Source organism: Palaemon carinicauda, chromosome 3 (genome assembly GCF_036898095.1).
Source record: "Palaemon carinicauda isolate YSFRI2023 chromosome 3, ASM3689809v2, whole genome shotgun sequence".
In the NCBI taxonomy this organism is placed as follows: Eukaryota; Metazoa; Arthropoda; class Malacostraca; order Decapoda; family Palaemonidae; genus Palaemon; species Palaemon carinicauda.
The window spans coordinates 126,612,164-126,630,134 of NC_090727.1; the positions used below are offsets into that span (position 1 = coordinate 126,612,164).

At 44.9% G+C, this 17,971-nt stretch overlaps 1 protein-coding gene across 4 annotated transcripts in view; it reads left to right on the forward strand.

Moving 5' to 3' along the window:
• The window catches only part of LOC137638480 (zinc finger protein PLAG1-like), a 173,047-nt gene that overhangs the window by 109,511 nt on the left and 45,565 nt on the right, over positions 1-17,971 (forward strand). The gene's annotated exons all lie outside the window — the stretch shown is intronic.

Genomic DNA, 17,971 nt, shown 5'->3' on the forward strand with positions numbered 1-17,971 from the left:
AAGACTATACAGTAGCCAGTATTCCAGCAGTATAGAAATACAGCAGTTAGAAAACTACAGTATATAATATACAGTAGTATGATTTTCCAACATATTCTGTGTATCCTTTCACAGTCCATTGTTGAGACCGCTAAGCAAATGTTGAAGTGAAGTATTCCTTCAACATTCTGATGTATCCTAGATCATCAGAACATAAAAATCTTTACCCTTCAGTATTAATATTCACTTGTGGGAGAGTTAGTGCTAGTATACACTGACTCCAGCTCTACGTACGAGAGGTATTCCACCCTGTATTTCCCTAATAAGGGAATTTTAAAATATTAATATTGAGGGAGGTCACAGCAATTGCCTGGACAAGAAACACAGATAGGGGTCTTTCCTATTTCCTTTCTAGCTTACTATCCTAACCTACAATTATAATAGTAATGATTACTATTTACTACATATGAATAATTATCAGTATGATAAATTACCCTATACTCATTTCACTCTTTCCTTCCTTACAGGAGGAGGGCAAGGTGAAGTGTGCAGCCATGTTTTGCAACCACAAAAGTAGTACCTTTTATGGCCACAAGATGTGCAGGTCTCGTGCTCCCCGCTGCATTGTATTTGGATCCCTGAGGTACTGGAACCCGTATTTTTAGCATATTTTATATCAATAATATAAACAACCTAATACTCATTTACCCTTCTCTTCCTTACAGGAGGAGCCGATGGCGAAGTGTACAGGGGTGTTCTGCAACCACAAGAGTAAGAACTTTTGTGGGCATACGGTGTACGGGTCTTATGCCTCTGCCGCATCGTATCTGGATCCCTGAGGTTCTGGGACCCGAAAGGTCCCTCCAATTGCTTGACCTTGCTGACCGACGTCTTTGTAAAAGACATCCCTGACACTGTGGAGTCAAGGGATACAGCAAGAGAAAGCCAACAAAGGTGAGTATAAGGCTTCCAGAAGAACTTTCAGGGACCTTACTTACCTAAAAAAAATTTTAAGTGCCTACTGTTCCTTAAGGCTCTGTCGAATACGTTTGTGCCTCAGGCACAGGTCCAGCCTCCCTCTATCCAACGGACGGTGGACACGGATATCAACAGGCACTGCAAAGCTTGGACATCCAACAAGATCGGATGTCAGAGGCGTCCATTGACACCAGACAGGACCTACTGCAAGAAGGGCCTGTATAAGGTGTGGTTCAACCACCCATGGAGGAAGAAGGATCCGTTTTGACGATGACTGAGGTACCTCAGCTCACTGTGCCGGCATATTAACTTATGCCGTCAACCTCTCCAACCCCAACTCCCCAACTGACTAGGCAGTTCGGCAGGAGAAAAACACTCGTAGAGTCGATCCAGCAGGTGCTGACACTGTTCTAGAAGGAACAAGAGGAGAATAAGCAAGATCTCAAAGAGAGGGAAAGAGAGGTACAGGGAAGGAAACGCCCTGGCGCTTCCAGGGTCTCCGCTAAGCCCCCTAAAATATCTGTCCTACCTCACTGTTCCGAACCAACCCCTGGGGGTAGACGGAACACATGGCCAGGTTGAATAGGAAGCTTTATATCTCCTAGAAGTTGGGGCACAATCCCCTTGAAGAGCTTCAATTCTGGCCCAGCTTTCAGCGTACCCAGATTGCTTTGTGAGACTACGAGATGAACCTACATCCCGCGAGGAGGCTATACCGAAGGAAGTCATTGTCCTCGAACATGACAAGGCCCAAGCCATCCTTACCAAGACCCAGAAAGGGGCCGGATATAATAACTCCAAAGTCTCAGCAGTGAACAAGAAGCATCCAACTGTCATTGCTCCTGCCTCATGAGCCTTCCTCCCTTTTGGGGAAAGCCCTAGACTGTGTTAGAAGAGCAGTCGAAGAGGGAAAACCCTGCCCAATCATAGAGAAAGGTCTCTAGCTATGCCCACCTGCAAGGAAAAGTGGAAAGAAGTACATCTAACCTTCTCCGTCTTGAAGTTGGATCCGGAGATAGCAGGTCAGCAGTTTAACGAGAACCTTCCAAAGTTGCCAAACCATCCCTTGTGAAGGGAACAGGAGACGAAAGATAAGCTTATCGCCTCCCTGTCTCGTCAGAACCGCTTAAGAAATGTGTGCAGGCCTTTAATAACGCCCCACCCTTGTGATGGATTTGTATGTTTTTCGTGGGTCAAAAAAGGACCGGTAGAGACCATGTGTTTGTCGCATCAACGGTGAAACACGAACCCAGAAAATTGATTTCATCATGTATCTGGGGCATAGACCCTTTCCCACAGGAAATGGTCCAAGAGGTCATTACCAAAGCCACCACGGAGAATGGAAACCTGCTCCAAAAGTGGGGCATGACTGCAAAGAGGAAATCATCATTAGAACTGCACAATTTTAAGTATTTAACTTAGCCGGTGAATATATAATAGCTGCTGCTCCAGCGGCTCGACAGAAAAAACACACAAAAACTCGCGAGCGATCGCTATGAAGGTTGCGGGTGTGCCCACCAGCGCCAACTATCGGCCAGATACCGCATATACATGTAAACAGACCCAATTTTTTCTCTGTCGGCCTTAACGACAAGACGTATCAATACTCGCTGTATAACCTGGAGTTTTCTCAACATATTTGGTGAAGTACTTCCTTTTGGTTTGAGCTTTCGCAGTGCAGGTGTTTTATCTTCAACTTAAATCTTGAACTCGTTTTTGGATAGATTTAATTTTTGATGACTTTGGATTGTTTTTTTTTTGGACTTTCTTTGACTTTTAAATGGCCGACCCTTCCCTTAGTACGGAAGTGTGTTTTAGGCTTTTAGCAATTATCTTATCACGTTATAAATTAATTATAGATTTTCCTCTATATATTTTATATCTCAACCGCCTTTATTAGGCCTCTTCGATTAGCTTTCCATTTATAATAAACATCAAGATAAATTTTAATGATTTGTTTATATGCGACCTTTCCTGAGAGTAGGCGGTCCTAACTTGGAAACCGAAGTTAAACAACGTTGAGCTCTTTCAATCGTAAATAACTTTTAAAGAGCAAATGATTTAAAACTTATTAAATGAATATTTTTTAGTAGATATTTTATGAAAGATTTTCTTTGAATAGTCTTCGTACTGTTTCAAAGATGAACTAACGTTTAGTTTATTTATGCTACGCAGTTTGCGCTCTATCGTTACGATAGAGAGAGAGAGTATCACGGTTTCACTTTGCAGAAAGAGTAAATCGATTCTGACGTTTTGTTCATTCTTCTTTCAAAGCCTAAATGTTTTAAATACTATTTTAAAGGAACTTTTTAATTGAAAAACCTTTCAGTTTTTTCCTTTGGTCAAATAACCTGTTTATTGACGTAAGGTAAGTGGGCTCTTCTCTTAGGTGTGAAATAGAGACGGAGAGAGAGAGAGGAGAGAGAACGTTCCGATCTTTATTCTCGTCCCAAGCGAGTAACGTTGTTCTCGAGCCAGTTTTTTACTCTCGTCCCTAGTCTCTGTACGGGGAGAAAGGATAAAACGTTTTTAGTTTTTATTCTCGTCCCAAGGCACTTTACGGTGAGAGATTGAAAACGTAGTTTTGAATGAACTAGTGTTTAGTCTCCTTCCCAGCCACTGATCTTTTTATCTTAAAATATGTTTACTGTTTTTTGCTTGTATTAATGTGCTTACATTATACGACTGATTTCGCAATTATAACCTTTTGATGAGGGTAGAATTGCGTGCTTCAGGGAGAAATCAGTTTTATTCATACCTAATGTGAATTGTTAAAAAATTCGATTTCAGTGAAATAAGTGCAAAACAGAAAATCGTAGTGATAAAGTGATAATTGCGCAAAGTGTTATCAGTGTTGCGACCGAGGGTTCGTCTGTTTGTGCCTGTCGTTCGCCTAGTCCGAGACCTCTTGCAAGCTCCCAAGCCCAGGGGAGAAGTAATGTCGTACGACTTATGGGTTCGAGAGGACTTGATCAGCGAACAGACGTTCCCTCTATGGTTTCAGGCGTGTCTCATCAACACCGCCTCTACCATAAGACGAGCGAGACGTTTTTCTCCTCGTCATCCGAAGGCTTTTCGCATAAGAAACCGTGGAACAAGGTTTCGAGGCCCTTTAAGCGAAAGTCAGTCCTTTCAGGACAGGTCCAGCGTCCTGGTTTTAACTATTAGGACAGCTCTGACCCTATGCAGTCATCGGAAGACTGCTCGCCGCCTAAACAAAAGCGTAACACAGGCTCCGAGAGTCTTTTTGTAGGCAAGGTTTTGCAGTCACAGACGTTACCCTCGTCTCTTACCGCAACCATTCCCGTTGATCCTAAATGGGTTTACGGCAAGACATGCAGAATAAGCTTGCCTCTCTTATGGAGGACTATTCTGCTGAGCAGGTTCACGATGATCCTCGCCGCTTAGCTGATCGAGATCCTGGCCGTCAGCCGCCCAAACGAACCTTTGCTCGTCCTGTTGACGTTGACGTTACAAAGTCACGTCAGTCACGTTTTGTAGAGCCTCACTCGATGCAGTCCAGTGTTGACTTTCAGCCGCTTGTGGACGTTCAGCCGCTGCCGCATGCTCTTGTTGACGTTCAGGACGTTCGCCAACCAGCGAAGTTGACTTGTTTTGACGTTGAGCGTCAAGCACCGCAGTCAAGAGTTGTTTTGACTGCTCAGTCTAGGCAGTCAAGGCAGTCAAGGCAGTCTCGAGTTGACGTCGAGCGTCCTCCCGCACCTGTTGGTTGTTGCTGGTCAGTCCTTTAAGCAGTTACATGACATAGCGTCCTTGACTGCTACTGTTGCTCCTTTGCGTGTGGACTCTGTTTGTCAAGCATTGCCACCACGGCAGGTCTCTCCCTTGCTTGAGACTCGGCTATTGTCGGACATGGTTCCTTCAGATGAGGAAGTTGCTGTTCCCCCTCCTACTGATATTCCCTTGAGGACTCTGTCAGACGGAGAGGAGCCTAAAGCTGCTCAGCCCTCTATGGACTTTAAATAAATCATGCTGATTTTTAAGGATCTTTGTCCGGATCTTTTTGTAACTGCTGCTCCTCGTTCGCCTAAACGTCAGAGTTTACACTAGGCCTAGCTACTTCGAAGCCGTTGTTTTATAAGCTAGTGCTCTCTCGCTCTTCTAAGAGAGCTTTACGTTTGCTAGGCGGCTGGTTTATCACCAGGAGGAGTTTGGGGGAGACAGCCTTTGCTTTCCCTACTTTTAAGCTGGCTTATAGAGCGAGAGTCTGATATGACACGGGAGAAGTTCTCGGCTTGGGAGTTCCTGCCTTTGCCCAGATAGACTTCTCAAACCGTATAGACTCTCCCTGGCGCCTGGCCATGAGTCGCTCCAAGATTTTATGGTCGACTTCAGAGCTAGACCATCTCCTGTTAGGAGTTTTTTCGAGCGTTTGAAGGTTTGCTGTACAATTATGTCATGCATAAACAAGGCTTTCAGGGATGGCTCCAATGATCTGACAGCCACGTTCTCTGCAGGAACAAGTCCCTCAGGGATGGCTCCAATGATCTGGCAGCCATGTTCACTGCAGGAGTACGTCAGAGGCAAGTGCGCTCAATGTGTTCATTGTCAAGACAAACTTCACGATGAAGTCTACCAGGCTGTCTTGACAGCATTAATGGAAGGCGATTGGATGGTCTCTCTCGACCTTCAGGAGGCATACTTCCACATTCCTATACACCCGGATTCCCAACCGTTTCTGAGGTTTGTTTACAGGAATGTGGGGTACCAGTTTCGAGCCCTGTGCTTTGGCCTCAGTCCTGCTCCTCTCGTGTTTACGAGGCTCATGAGGAATGTGGCAAAATCCCTCCATCTATCGGGGATCCGAGCCTCCCTGTACTTGGACGACTGGCTTCTCAGAGCATCGTCCAGTCTTCGCTGTCTGCAGGATCTACATTGGACGTTGAGTCTGGCCAGGGAGTTGGGACTTTTGGTCAACCTAAAAGTCCCAACTGATCCCATCCCAGATTATTCTATATTTGGGGATGGAGATTCGCAGTCCAGTTTTTTCGGGCTTTTCCGTCTGCCACCGAATAGAACAAGCCCTGCTCGAAGTCCAACTAATGCTGAAAAGAAAACGTTTGTTCAGTCAGGAGTTGGAACAGTCTCGTAGGGACTCTCTCATCCCTGGAGCAGTTTGTCTCACTAGGGAGACTACACCTTCTGCCTCTCCGGTTCCATCTAGCCTCTCACTGGAACTAGGACAAGACGTTAGAGACGGTATCATTCCCAGTCTCTGAACCAGTAAAGGCATGCCTGAAATGGTGGGACAGCAATATCAGTCTGAGAGAGGGACTATCCCTAGCAGTCAAGAACCCAAACCACGTGTTGTTCTCAGACGCGTCGGATTTGGGTTGGGGTGCGACCCTGGACGGTCGGGAATGCTCAGGTCTGTGGACCTCAAGTCAGAAGAGCATGCACATCAACGGCAAGGAGCTATTAGCAGTCCACTTGGCCTTGATGATATTCGAAAGCTTCTTCGAAACTAAGTGGTAGAGGTCAACTCAGACAACACCACAGCTTTGGCGTACATCTCCAAGCAAGGAGGCACACACTCCTTCACGCTGCTCGAGATCGCAAGGGACCTTCTCTTATGGTCAAGAAATCGAGGCATCTCCCTGTTGACGAGATTCATCCAGGGGGACTTGAACGTCTTGGCAGACTGTCTCAGTCGGAGGGGTCAGGTGATACCCACGGAATGGACCCTCCACAAGGACGTGGGCAAGAGTCTTTGGGCTACTTGGGGTCAACCCACCATAGACCTCTTTGCCTCGTCGTTGACCAAAAGGTTACCAATCTATTGCTCTCCAGTCCTAGATACAGAAGCAATCCACATAGACGCGTTTCTACTGGATTGGTCTCTTCTGGACTTATATGCATTCCCACCATTCAAGATAGTCAACAAGGTACTGCAGAATTTCGCCTCTCACGAAGGGACAAGGTTGACGTTGGTTGCTACCCTCTGGCCCGCGAGAGAGTGGTTCACCGAGGTACTTCAATGGCTGGTAGACTTTCCAAGAAGTCTTCCTCTAAGGGTAGATCTGTTACGTCAGCCCCACGTAAAGAATGTCCATCAAAGCCTCCCCGCTCTTCGTCTGACTTCCTTCAGACTATCGAAAGACTCTCAAGAGCTCGAGGCTTTTCGAAGGAGGCAGCCAGTGCGATTGCAAGAGCGAGGAGAGCTTCTACCATTAGAGTATACCAGTCGAAGTGGGAAGTCTTTCGAGACTGGTGCAAGTCAGCATCTGTGTCCTCGTCCAGTACCTCTGTAGCCCAAATCGCAGATTTTCTTTTACATCTGAGAAAGGTTCGCTCCCTTTCAGCTCCCATGATTAAGGGCTACAGGAGCATGTTGGCTTCGGTCTTTCGACATAGAGGCTTAGATCTTTCCAACAATAAAGATCTCCAAGATCTCCTTAAGTCTTTCGAGACCTCTAAGGAACGTCGTTTGGCAACTCCTGGATGGAACTTAGACGTGGTCCTAAGGTTCCTCATGTCAGACAGGTTTGAGCCATTACATTCAGCCTCCCTGAAGGATCTCACCCTCAAGACACTTTTCCTAGTGTGCTTGGCTTCGGCTAAAAGGGTCAGTGAACTTCATGCCTTCAGTAAGAACATCGGCTTTTCTACAGAAAAAGCCACTTGTTCACTTCAACTTGGTTTCCTGGCCAAAAATGAACTGCCTTCTCGTCCTTGGCTTAAATCTTTTGATATTCCTTGCTTATCAGAGATCGTAGGCAACGAACTGGAAAGAGTATTATGTCCTGTTAGAGCTCTTAAGTTCTATTTAGCTCGTACTAAGTCATTACGAGGTAAATCTGAGGCATTTTGGTGCTCAGTTAAGAAACCATCATTGCCTATGTCAAAGAATGCTTTGTCATATTTTATCAGATTTTTAATACGAGAAGCTCATTCTCACTTGAATGAGAAAGACCGATGTTTGCTTAAGGTTAAGACGCACGAAGTTAGAGCTATAGCAACCTCCGTGGCCTTCAAGCAAAATAAATCTCTGCAAAGTATTATGGACGCGACTTTTTGGAGAAGCAAGTCAGTGTTCGCGTCATTTTACTTAAAAGATGTCCAGACTCTTTACGAGGACTGCTACACACTGGGTCCATTCGTTGCAGCGAGTGCAGTAGTGGGTGAGGGTTCTACCACTACATTACCCTAATCCCAATATCCTTTTTAATCTGTCTCTTGAAATGTTTTTAATATTGTTTTTTGGGTTGTACGGAAGGCTAAGAAGCCTTTCGCATCCTGGTTGATTTGGCGGGTGGTCAAAGTTATTTCTTGAGAGCGCCCAGATTAGGGGTTTGATGAGGTCCTGTTGTATGGGTTGCAGCCCTTAATACTTCAGCTCCTGGGAATCTTTCAGCATCCTAAGAGGATCGCTGGGCTTCGTGAGGAAGACAGACTAATAAGGCAGAGTAATCGTCTAAGTCAACTTCCTTACCAGGTACCTTTATATATTTGGGTTTTGTTATGATATAACTGTCAAAAACTCTAAGCATATACGCTGTAAACTTAATTAACTCTGGTCTCTACCCACCACCATGGGTGTGAATCAGCTATTATATATTCACCGGCTAAGTTAAATATTTAAAAATGATATTTTAATTATAAAATAAATTTTTGAATATACTTACCCGGTGAATATATAAATTAAAGGCCTCGATAGAGACCCAGCGGGATGAGAAAAATTGGGTCTGTTTACATGCATATGCGGTATCTGGCCGATAGTTGGCGCTGGTGGGCACACCCGCAACCTTCATAGCGATCGCTCGCGAGTTTTTGTGTGTGTTTTCTGTCGAGCCGCTGGAGCAGCAGCTATTATATATTCACCGGGTAAGTATATTCAAAAATTTATTTTATAATTAAAATTTCATTTTCCGACCGTGACCATGATCACGGTGCCTCAAATGGTAGTCCAGCCGTAAACCACCTTCTAGATGGTCTCTCATCATCTGGTAGCCAGTCACCTGTATTTATTCCAGGCTTTGAAAGGCACTTGCCCCAAGGATGGAGGAAGACGAGGTCACGGAAATATGTCCTCAGGAACCTCTAAACAATGTGAGGTTCCAGGTAGGAGGCAGACTTTCCACTTTCGGGATCGTTGGACCTTCAATCCCTGGGTCTACAGCCAAATTATGAATGGACTTAGTTGGAAATGGAACGAAATCCACCCCACCTTTCAAAAATTTCAGGGAAGGCTGTTTTATGTTCCCAAGAAGGACTCGGACAGACCCAGAGTCATTCTAGACTTGTCTCTACTCAACAAGTTCATCTAGAACAACAAGTTCCGGATACTTACAATGCAATACATAAGGACCCTTTTACCAAAAAAAGTGGCGTATATAGTCCCAATAGACCTGGCAGATGCTTACTGGCACCTACCAGCCAATCGCCCCCTCTCCTCCTACCTAGAATTCAGGCTACAGAAGACAAAATTTGTCTTCACAGCCATGCCCTTTGGACTAAATATAGCCCCAAAGGTATTCACAAGACTCACGGACACGATCGTCCAGCAGCTGCGCTCCGAAGGAGTACAGGTAGTAGCATACCTGGACGATTGGCAGGTGCGGGCAGTATCCAAGACTATTTGTCTGCAAGCGGTTGGAAAGGTGATCCAGTTCCTGGAACACCTGGGTCTCAAGACCAGTCGCTAGAAGTCTCGCTTTTCTCCAGCTCACGAGTTTCAATGGCTGTGAATCCATGGGAACTTGGAGTCACAACCTCTCCATTCTATTAAAGAAGGGGGAGAAAAAACGGATTTTGAGTGAAGCGAAAAATCTATTTTTTGGGTGAGATAGCCATGTCGTTCTAATGGAAGGTTCCTTTAAGTAGCTTCCTAGGGTATATTGACTACAGTGATATTCCCAGAGAATTCAACTTAAGGTCTCCAGAATTCTAATTCCTGGCGCGAATATCCTTAAAGTTTCTTTTTAGGATATCGCATATCAGGGGACATATTCTTGACACGCCACATAGCAATCTGTACCCCGCATAGCGTTTATGCTTCGAGGGGGAAAAGTGGCAAATTAAAAGAGGAGTCGTTGATAAGGTTTCCTTCCTCCGTTACACTTTGAGTACTCAGATGGCGCCACAATCGCCGCCATCTATATTCCTTGTAGCGTTGACCCGGTGCTATAGATACAGTATTATTGGGAGGGATCCTGCCAAGGTCTTTCATGGAAAGGAGGAGGGGTCCATCAGGATGACATACATGGCTATCTCACCCAAAAGTAGATTTTTCGCTTCCCTCAAAATCCCTTTTTTGGGCTCAGGCCATGTCGTCCTGATGGAAGTTTACAAGAGCGTTAATGTATCCGTGGATTTCCTAGTTGTGCCTTAAACCTCAAGACAATATTTCCTTGGTCACTCAGACCTTAGAGACCTATGACGTTACCATTATATGTCATTGCTTCTAATCATGAACTATGTTAGTGCTTCCTGCCCCCTACAGGGAAGAGTCATCCTAGACTCGGGAAAAATCTCGAAGTTTGCATATTTCATATGACCAACCTAGCAACCAAAGGGACATACAGGTCTCACTGTATGCCTTTAGCCAAAGTTTGTATTTTAAAAACGAACACAGGTTCACGTAAGCCACCATAGCATCTATGGTACTGTATATCAGCCCAGCTGTATACCACAACAGACAAGTTTATATCTGTATTGAAACAAGGTAAGCCTATCCAGAAAAGGGTTTGTTTACATTTAAGAACAAAGTTACTACCGTCGTTCAGTGTAATTATGCAGAATAGTAAGGAATAAAAGTAATGCTCATACATAACTTTATTTATATATGTTTGGGGCGAAATAAGACGCAAAAAACAATTAGACATTTAGTGTCAATCAATAAATAAAAATTCACCATACATTTCATAATAACATAAAAAATGCAAGTGAATAGAATTTATAAACATAGAACATACAGGCTAAATCAGAAATACTTGTTTCATCTGAAAACAAAAGTTAATGCCACTCAGTTGAAAATTTAATATTTTTCTGAGAAAGTCTGTCTATTACACTTGTGTAAAAACACACGGCACAAGTGTTAAGTCTATGTTTTTTCACCTTTATACACGGGAACAGTCCATAATGTCACTTTGAGGACATTTCACTTACTATGTTGCACTATAATGTGTCAACATGTACACCTTATAGAATTATAGTCCCAAATAATTCACTGTTCCTCGCAGCACTAAGCGACAGGTTTTAGTACACTACCTGCCACCACCACGTATCTCTTTAATTCTTGCACTTGCTTCTCGTAGTGCTTGAAAAACACTCTGGATGACTTCCATCCAGTAAACGAGCGAAGGCTCTCGAAATCCATGAGCTGAAAAAATTCAACGATGAAGCAATTTTCCTAGGATCATGACCTGCGGGTGTACTGTCAGGATCCGCTCTGCGAATAAAGTAGGTGATCTTCGCCCTTAGTTGTTTCAGGGATAAGTTTGAGCCCGATGTTTCTCCTTTAAAGAGCTGTCCTCCCCTGAAGTTCTAAGAAGATAGACCTTTAGACACTGCTGGACACAGTGAGACATCTTCCTTCAGAGGGCAGATTCTCCAGGGACCCCACCTCTTGGTGGGTAGCTCGTTCTTGGCGAGAAACGTTGGATCAGGAAAGAGATTCAGTTCTCCCATTTCAGTAAACTGGATATGGCCTTCTTCCCGTGAAAGGGCCACCATCTCACTAACTCTAGCCCCTGAGGCAAGAGCAAACAAGAATATAACTTTTTGAGTCAAATCTTTCAGAGAGCAATTTTCGTTATTCAATATTGAAGCAAAATGTAGTACTTTATCCAAGGACCATGAAATGGGCTTTGGAGGTGCTGCATGCCTAAGCCTAGCACAGGCCTTAGGGATCTTGTTAAAAATTTAATTAGAAAAGTCTACTTGGAAAACGTAAAGCAAGGGACTAGTCAAGGCAGATTTACACGTAGTTATCGTGTTGGCTGCTAAACCTTGTTCATGAAGATGAATAAAGAAAGATAAACAGAAATCTGTAGAGATTTCTTTTTGTTTTCTTGCCTTGACAAAAGCCACCCACTTCTTCCACGACGACTCATATTGCCTTCTGGTAGATTTAGACTTATATTCCTCTAAGAGGTCTTTACTTTCTTTCGAGATCCCAAACCCTTTTCTTACTGCTAGGGAGAGAAAATCATGAGATGAAGGTCTTGGGTTTTCTGTAATGAAGCGAAGACAGTCTACTTCTGTACTTGTTGAGACAGAACTGGGTCCGGCAGGGGAATCAGCCTTGGCTGCAATTCCAATACTAGAGGGAACCAGCTGCCCCGAGGCCACTTGGGAGCCACTAGGGCTGCTGTTCCTTGAAGAGATTTCAGCTTGTTGAGGACCTTCGTCAGCAGGTTGTATGGAGGGAACAGATAAATCCTGGTCCAACTCTAGCAGAATTTAATGGATGCCATGTCCATTGATTCTGCTAGAGGGTCCTCGTATGGGGCCACATACCGAGGAAGTTTCTTCTTGTCGCTCGTCGCGAAGAGGTCGATCTGCAGTTCTGGGACTTGATGTAAGATGAAGGAGAATGATGTTGCGTCTAGGGACCATTCTGACTCTATCAGAGCTAGCCTGGATAGAGCGTCCGCCATTACATTGCGGAACCTTTGAAGGTGAACTGCTGATAATTGTCATCTCTTCTTTTCCGCCAAGCGGAAGAAGGCCAACATTACCTGGTTGAGTTGAGGTAATCTCGAGCCTTGACGATTCAGGCATCTCATTACCACCTCGCTGTCCAGAATCAGTCTTATGTGGACTGAAGGGCGAGGGGATAATTTCTTCAGTGTGATGAACACTGCCATGGCCTCCAAAATGTTGATGTGGAAGGTCTTGAATAGAGAGGACCAAGTTCCCTGAACTTTCCATTGATGAGAGGGACCTCCCCATCCTTCCAATGATGCGTCCGTGTGGATGATGACTGAGGGTGGAGGCGATTGCAGAGGCATTGACCTCTTCAAGTTCTTGGCCTCCGACCATGGCTTGAAAAGTGATCGTAGTCGGATCGGTATTGGTCATCTTAGATCTCTTCGAGCGTTTGATGCGTATCTTCTCCAAACTCCTGATGCATCTTTTAGCTGCGCTCTTAACACTGGGTCTGTCACATGCAAACTGAAGGGAGCCCAGCACTCTCTCCTGTTGGCGTCTTGAAATCCTGTTGGATTTTAGTAGTCTCTTGACAGATCCCGCCATCTCTCTCCTCTTCTGTAATGGAATGGAGAGGCGATGCGACTTTAAGTTCCAATGTATACTGTACCTAGCCATTGAAACTTCTGAGCTGGAGATAGTCGAGACTTTTTGGTTTTGATCTTGATTCCCAGATGTTCCAGGAACTGGATCACTTTCTTGGATGCTAGCATGCATTTTGTCTCGGATGCTGCCCACACCAGCCAATTGTCTAGGTAGGATATCACCTGGACACCTTCTAGGCGTAGTTGTTGAACGACTGCTTCTGCAAGCTTCGTGAAGATCCTTGGGGCTATGTTTAGTCCGATGGGCATGGCTCTGAAAGCGTACTTTCTTTTTTGTAGCCTGAATCCTAGGTAGGAGGAGAGTTGGCGATTGATTGGAATGTGCCAATAGGCCTCTGCCATGTCTATGGAGACTGTGTATGCCCTTTTGGGCAGTAGGGCCCTTATGTGTTGAAAGGTCAGCATCTTGAACTTGTCGTTTTTTATGAACTTGTTGAGTGGCGACAAATCCAGAATGATTCTGAGTTTGTCCGAGTCCTTCTTGGGAACACAAAACAGCCTTCCTTGGAATTTGATGGACTTTGCCGTCCTTATCACCCGTTTGCTCAAGAGTTTTCGGGTATATTTTTCCAGAACGGGGTGGAGTGTTGGAAGAATTGAGGAAATGATGGTGGAGCTATCTTCCAGCTCCAACGTAGTCCGTTCTTGATTAGGCTGTGGGCCCTTGGATCGAAGGTCCAACGATCCCGAAATAGTCGGAGTCTTCCTCCTACCGGAAGCATCTCATTGCTTCTGGTTTCCGGAGGGCTTGCCTCCTTGACCGCGTCCTCCCCTACCCCTTCTTTCTCTCGAGGGACGTCTAGAGGAACCTCTATTTGACCCTCTACCTTTAGGGCGAAAGGTAGTGGTCTCACCACCTGCTGGGGTACCATCTGGTAGGTGGGTTTGGGCTGTGCCACCATCTGGGGCACCTTGGTCATGGGAAGTTGCTGTTGTTGTCTAGCAGGGCGAGAGGGCAACCTTGGCCTTTTTGTCTTGCGTTTCGGTTGGGGACCCTCATCCGGGAAAGACTTCCTCTTAGCCGACATGCCCCACTTCTGGAGAAAATTCCTATTCTTCGTGGCGGCCTTGTCGACTATCTCCTTGACCACTTCATTCGGGAAGAGGTCTTTCCCCCAGATATTGGAATATATCAGCTTCCTGGGTTTGTGTCTTACCGCAGCCGAGTCAAACACGAACTCCCTGCAAGCCCTTCTAGCCCTAACAAAGCTATAAAAGTTTTTAATTAGGGCTGCCAAATATGTTTTGGCTACGACCATGAACATATCTGGGTACCTATGTTCACTGGTCATTGTCTCCAAGGTAACCTGGAGGTACAGAGAGGCAGCAAGCCTTTCCTTCGTATCCTGCTCCCTACGCAGCAGAAAATCAGACAACTTGGGGAGGTTTTCGCTAAACTGATGTCCAGCGATATCGGCCTCCAACTTCCCTACTGAGAAGGTAAGCTGAATATCCTTTCAGTCCTTGTGATCTGTAGGCAGGGCTAGGGAAAGGGGCCTACACTCCTCCAGTGTAGGGCAAGGTTTCCCAGCTTCCACTGCCTTAATCACCACCTTGAACCCTTTTTCCGCAAAAGGGAAGGCCATTGTCGCTGGAGCAAGAAAGGAAGGGTGTTTCTTACTCAGGGCTGCCACCTTAGAGTTGTTGAAGCCCCTGTCCTTCAGACTGCTGGCTAACAAAGCTTGAGCCTTTGTATGGTCAAGCACTATGACCTCCTTGGGCTCTGCTTCCTCTTTGGATACAGGTTCCACCTTTAGACGAACAAAGCAGTCAGGATAGGACTCAAAAGCTGGGCCTCAATAAGCACAGCTCCCAGCTTTTCTGAGATGAAGATCTTGCCATTCGTGATTGGCATGTACTCGGCATGCCTCCATGGGTTTACCTCGGAGCACGAGGGGAGATCCTTGACGTTGAGTCTCCTATGAGACCCACGGGCCGCTGCAAGCCGATGAATCTCTTTCCTTAGCGCAGCTTCCCTTTCTTCGCTCTTCTTCTGAAATGTCTCCATCATGGCCATCATGGCAGACAGGGTCTTATCCGACTTATCAGGTGGAGGAGCGGAGGACGTAGAGGGCACTGGTTCTGGGGCTGGAACCGATGAAACAGACACTGTTTCGACTTCATACTCTTCCGTGTCAGGAGCCAACGTTGACTTCTCTTCTTGACCTTCAGCCAGAAGGTCCTTTTTGGTGTCCTCTGACACCTCTGACATCCTCTCGTCATCTAGATGGATGTCCTTCATCGCATCCGAGACATCCGTGTTCACGGAGATCTGGACGCAAGGGATCTTAGGGTGAGGCTGTGGAATAACAGCATCCGCAGATGCTTTGGGGAATAGATAGGCCCTCATACGCTCATTGGGGAGGTAAGGCCCCGTGGCATTTTTCTGAAAGCCACGAACCCATCTGCGCAGCTTATTCCGAGCTGCATACCTTGACTCCGCTGTCTGGGGGTCTTCAAAGGCCTCATTAACCAAGTCTTTGCTCACGGTACATACCTGGGGGTCCCAATATTTGAGAGATCCCTTGGTGATGGAACAATGGGAGTGCATCCTACACTCCAGGTGGCCGCAGAGGTCCCTGCTACGCACGTTGCAGAAGACGCTGCCACACTTCACATGGTCCTCCTGTAAAGAGAGGAAAATAAAATGAGTATAAAGTAGTTCATCTCATTAGATAAACTAATAAATATTAATAATAATATTTTCCATTTTATTTTATTGCATATAGCTTATGATAGATAAGCTAGAAATGAATTAGGAAAGACACATACGTGTGTTTCCTGCCCTGCCAATTGCTGTGATCTCTCTCAATATTAAACTTAGGGTTATCCTCCTCAGGAGGCCCAATGGAAGAGTCTAGCCTATAAGGATAGAAGAGTGTAACTTAACACCCACTTCCAAAAGGATTAATAATGACGGTCATTAATAACTGATCATCTATCAGTATATGGAAAGAGAATTCCTTTCCTGATCTTATAAGGTCTCAACAATAGACTGCACCTGGACACAGAGTATGTTGGAAAATTTAACTATTTTATACTTTTATACCATAAGTTTCTGTCTGCAGTATGCTCTATACTGCAGATGTACTGGCTACTGTATAGACATATACTGTAGTTGCTGCCGGCATGTTGCTGGCAAGGCTAGCACCTAGGGCACAGTTCAACTGACACAATATTGACTGAAATAGTGGCCGGCGGCTTACTAGACGTTGGCGGGTCACCGGCTGTCGGCACACTAGCCCTGTCAGCATTCTATGTGACTGGGTAGTGGCTGGTAGACAGAACTCGGCTGGCTAAGTCAGTTGTGTCAGCGAATCATTGGCTGTCGGCACAAATCTAGCCAGCATCTTGCTGGCTAGGGTAGTGGCCGGCAGCCGCCAGTTAGGTTAGTACCTGGCGGCACTAGCCAAAGAGAGAGAGAAAGCAAGGAGTGAAGGGTGACGTAAGAGCACTGTCTCACTTCCTTTCTCCGGAATGAGGGTTCTAATGGAAGGGGAGAATATAAGATAATCAAGCTTCCACCCATCCACCTCCGTTGCCGGTCACTGCCGGGCACAGGATGTGAAGGGCAGTCCAAGGGAAAACTGAAGAACAGTTTGTTTTCCTAAGAATATAGTAAGTTAAACAACATTTGTAATACAGTAACATCATCTTTACATAACCATAACCTAATCTATACACAGATGATTTTGCAATTTATTATATGATTGATTGATTAGAATCTCCCATAAATTCTTACCTCTTCATATCTAGATAAATTTTATATAATTAATTACCCCTTCATATCTAGAGGTCATCTCAAAGAAAGAAATATATGGTAGTTACATGTATTAACACATTCATTTGGAAATGCAGTAATCTTGCATACCATGTTTTACTATTTTGTTTATTTTCGATCTTTTAGAAAGAATAAGTAATAATTCCAAGATTGCCTGCTAGTGCTTTCCATTGCAGTACAGTATTCAGTTTATTTTGATTTGGTCTATTGCGCATCTCAGTTATTTTACATTCTTTAGTTATGTCGTAGATCCTAAAACAAAAGCTTGTTAATCTCAGCTGCTAGTTTTAATGTCACTCCAGGTGTTTGGCATTTATAGTACTCGTTTGCTTCCGGGAAAATATTTCCAATATAATTGACAGTTATTGCAAGGTTCTACTTCGTATTCTTCCCTCCAACTTATTAGTCCCAGTGTACAGCCTGGTCAGCTGCTCAACGCAACTTTCTCAATGTACTTATATTCCTTGCATCCCCCCCCAGCCCCACCCTTCCCATATCTAGCCTCACCATATCCATCCATCTTATCTGCTGAGGCCCCACACTCCTCTTGCCCATCACTGGCAGGTTTTTAGCTCTCTTGATTGGTTCCACCTCCTTCCTTCATGTCACATGGCCATAGTATTTCAAACTAGTTTCTCTAGTCTTATCTTTTACATTTCTTATATCACACATTTTTCTTGTATCTTGAATCTCTCTCCTTTCCAGTATTGAAATTTCATCAACCCATCTCACCATCCTGATCTCGGTTCTTTCCAACAGTCCTTCCTCTTTCCTCTCTAAGTGTTCAAGAGTCTGTTCCTTAAAATAGCACAGGCCTGATTACTTTTTTAGATCTTTATTTTGTCTTAATGGAATTTTCTTGTGTAAAAGAACTTCAGTTACTTTATTTTCACCATGCTTCTTTCAACCTCTGCTTCACTGCTTTCTCAGTACATTCCTCCTTTGTTATTTTATA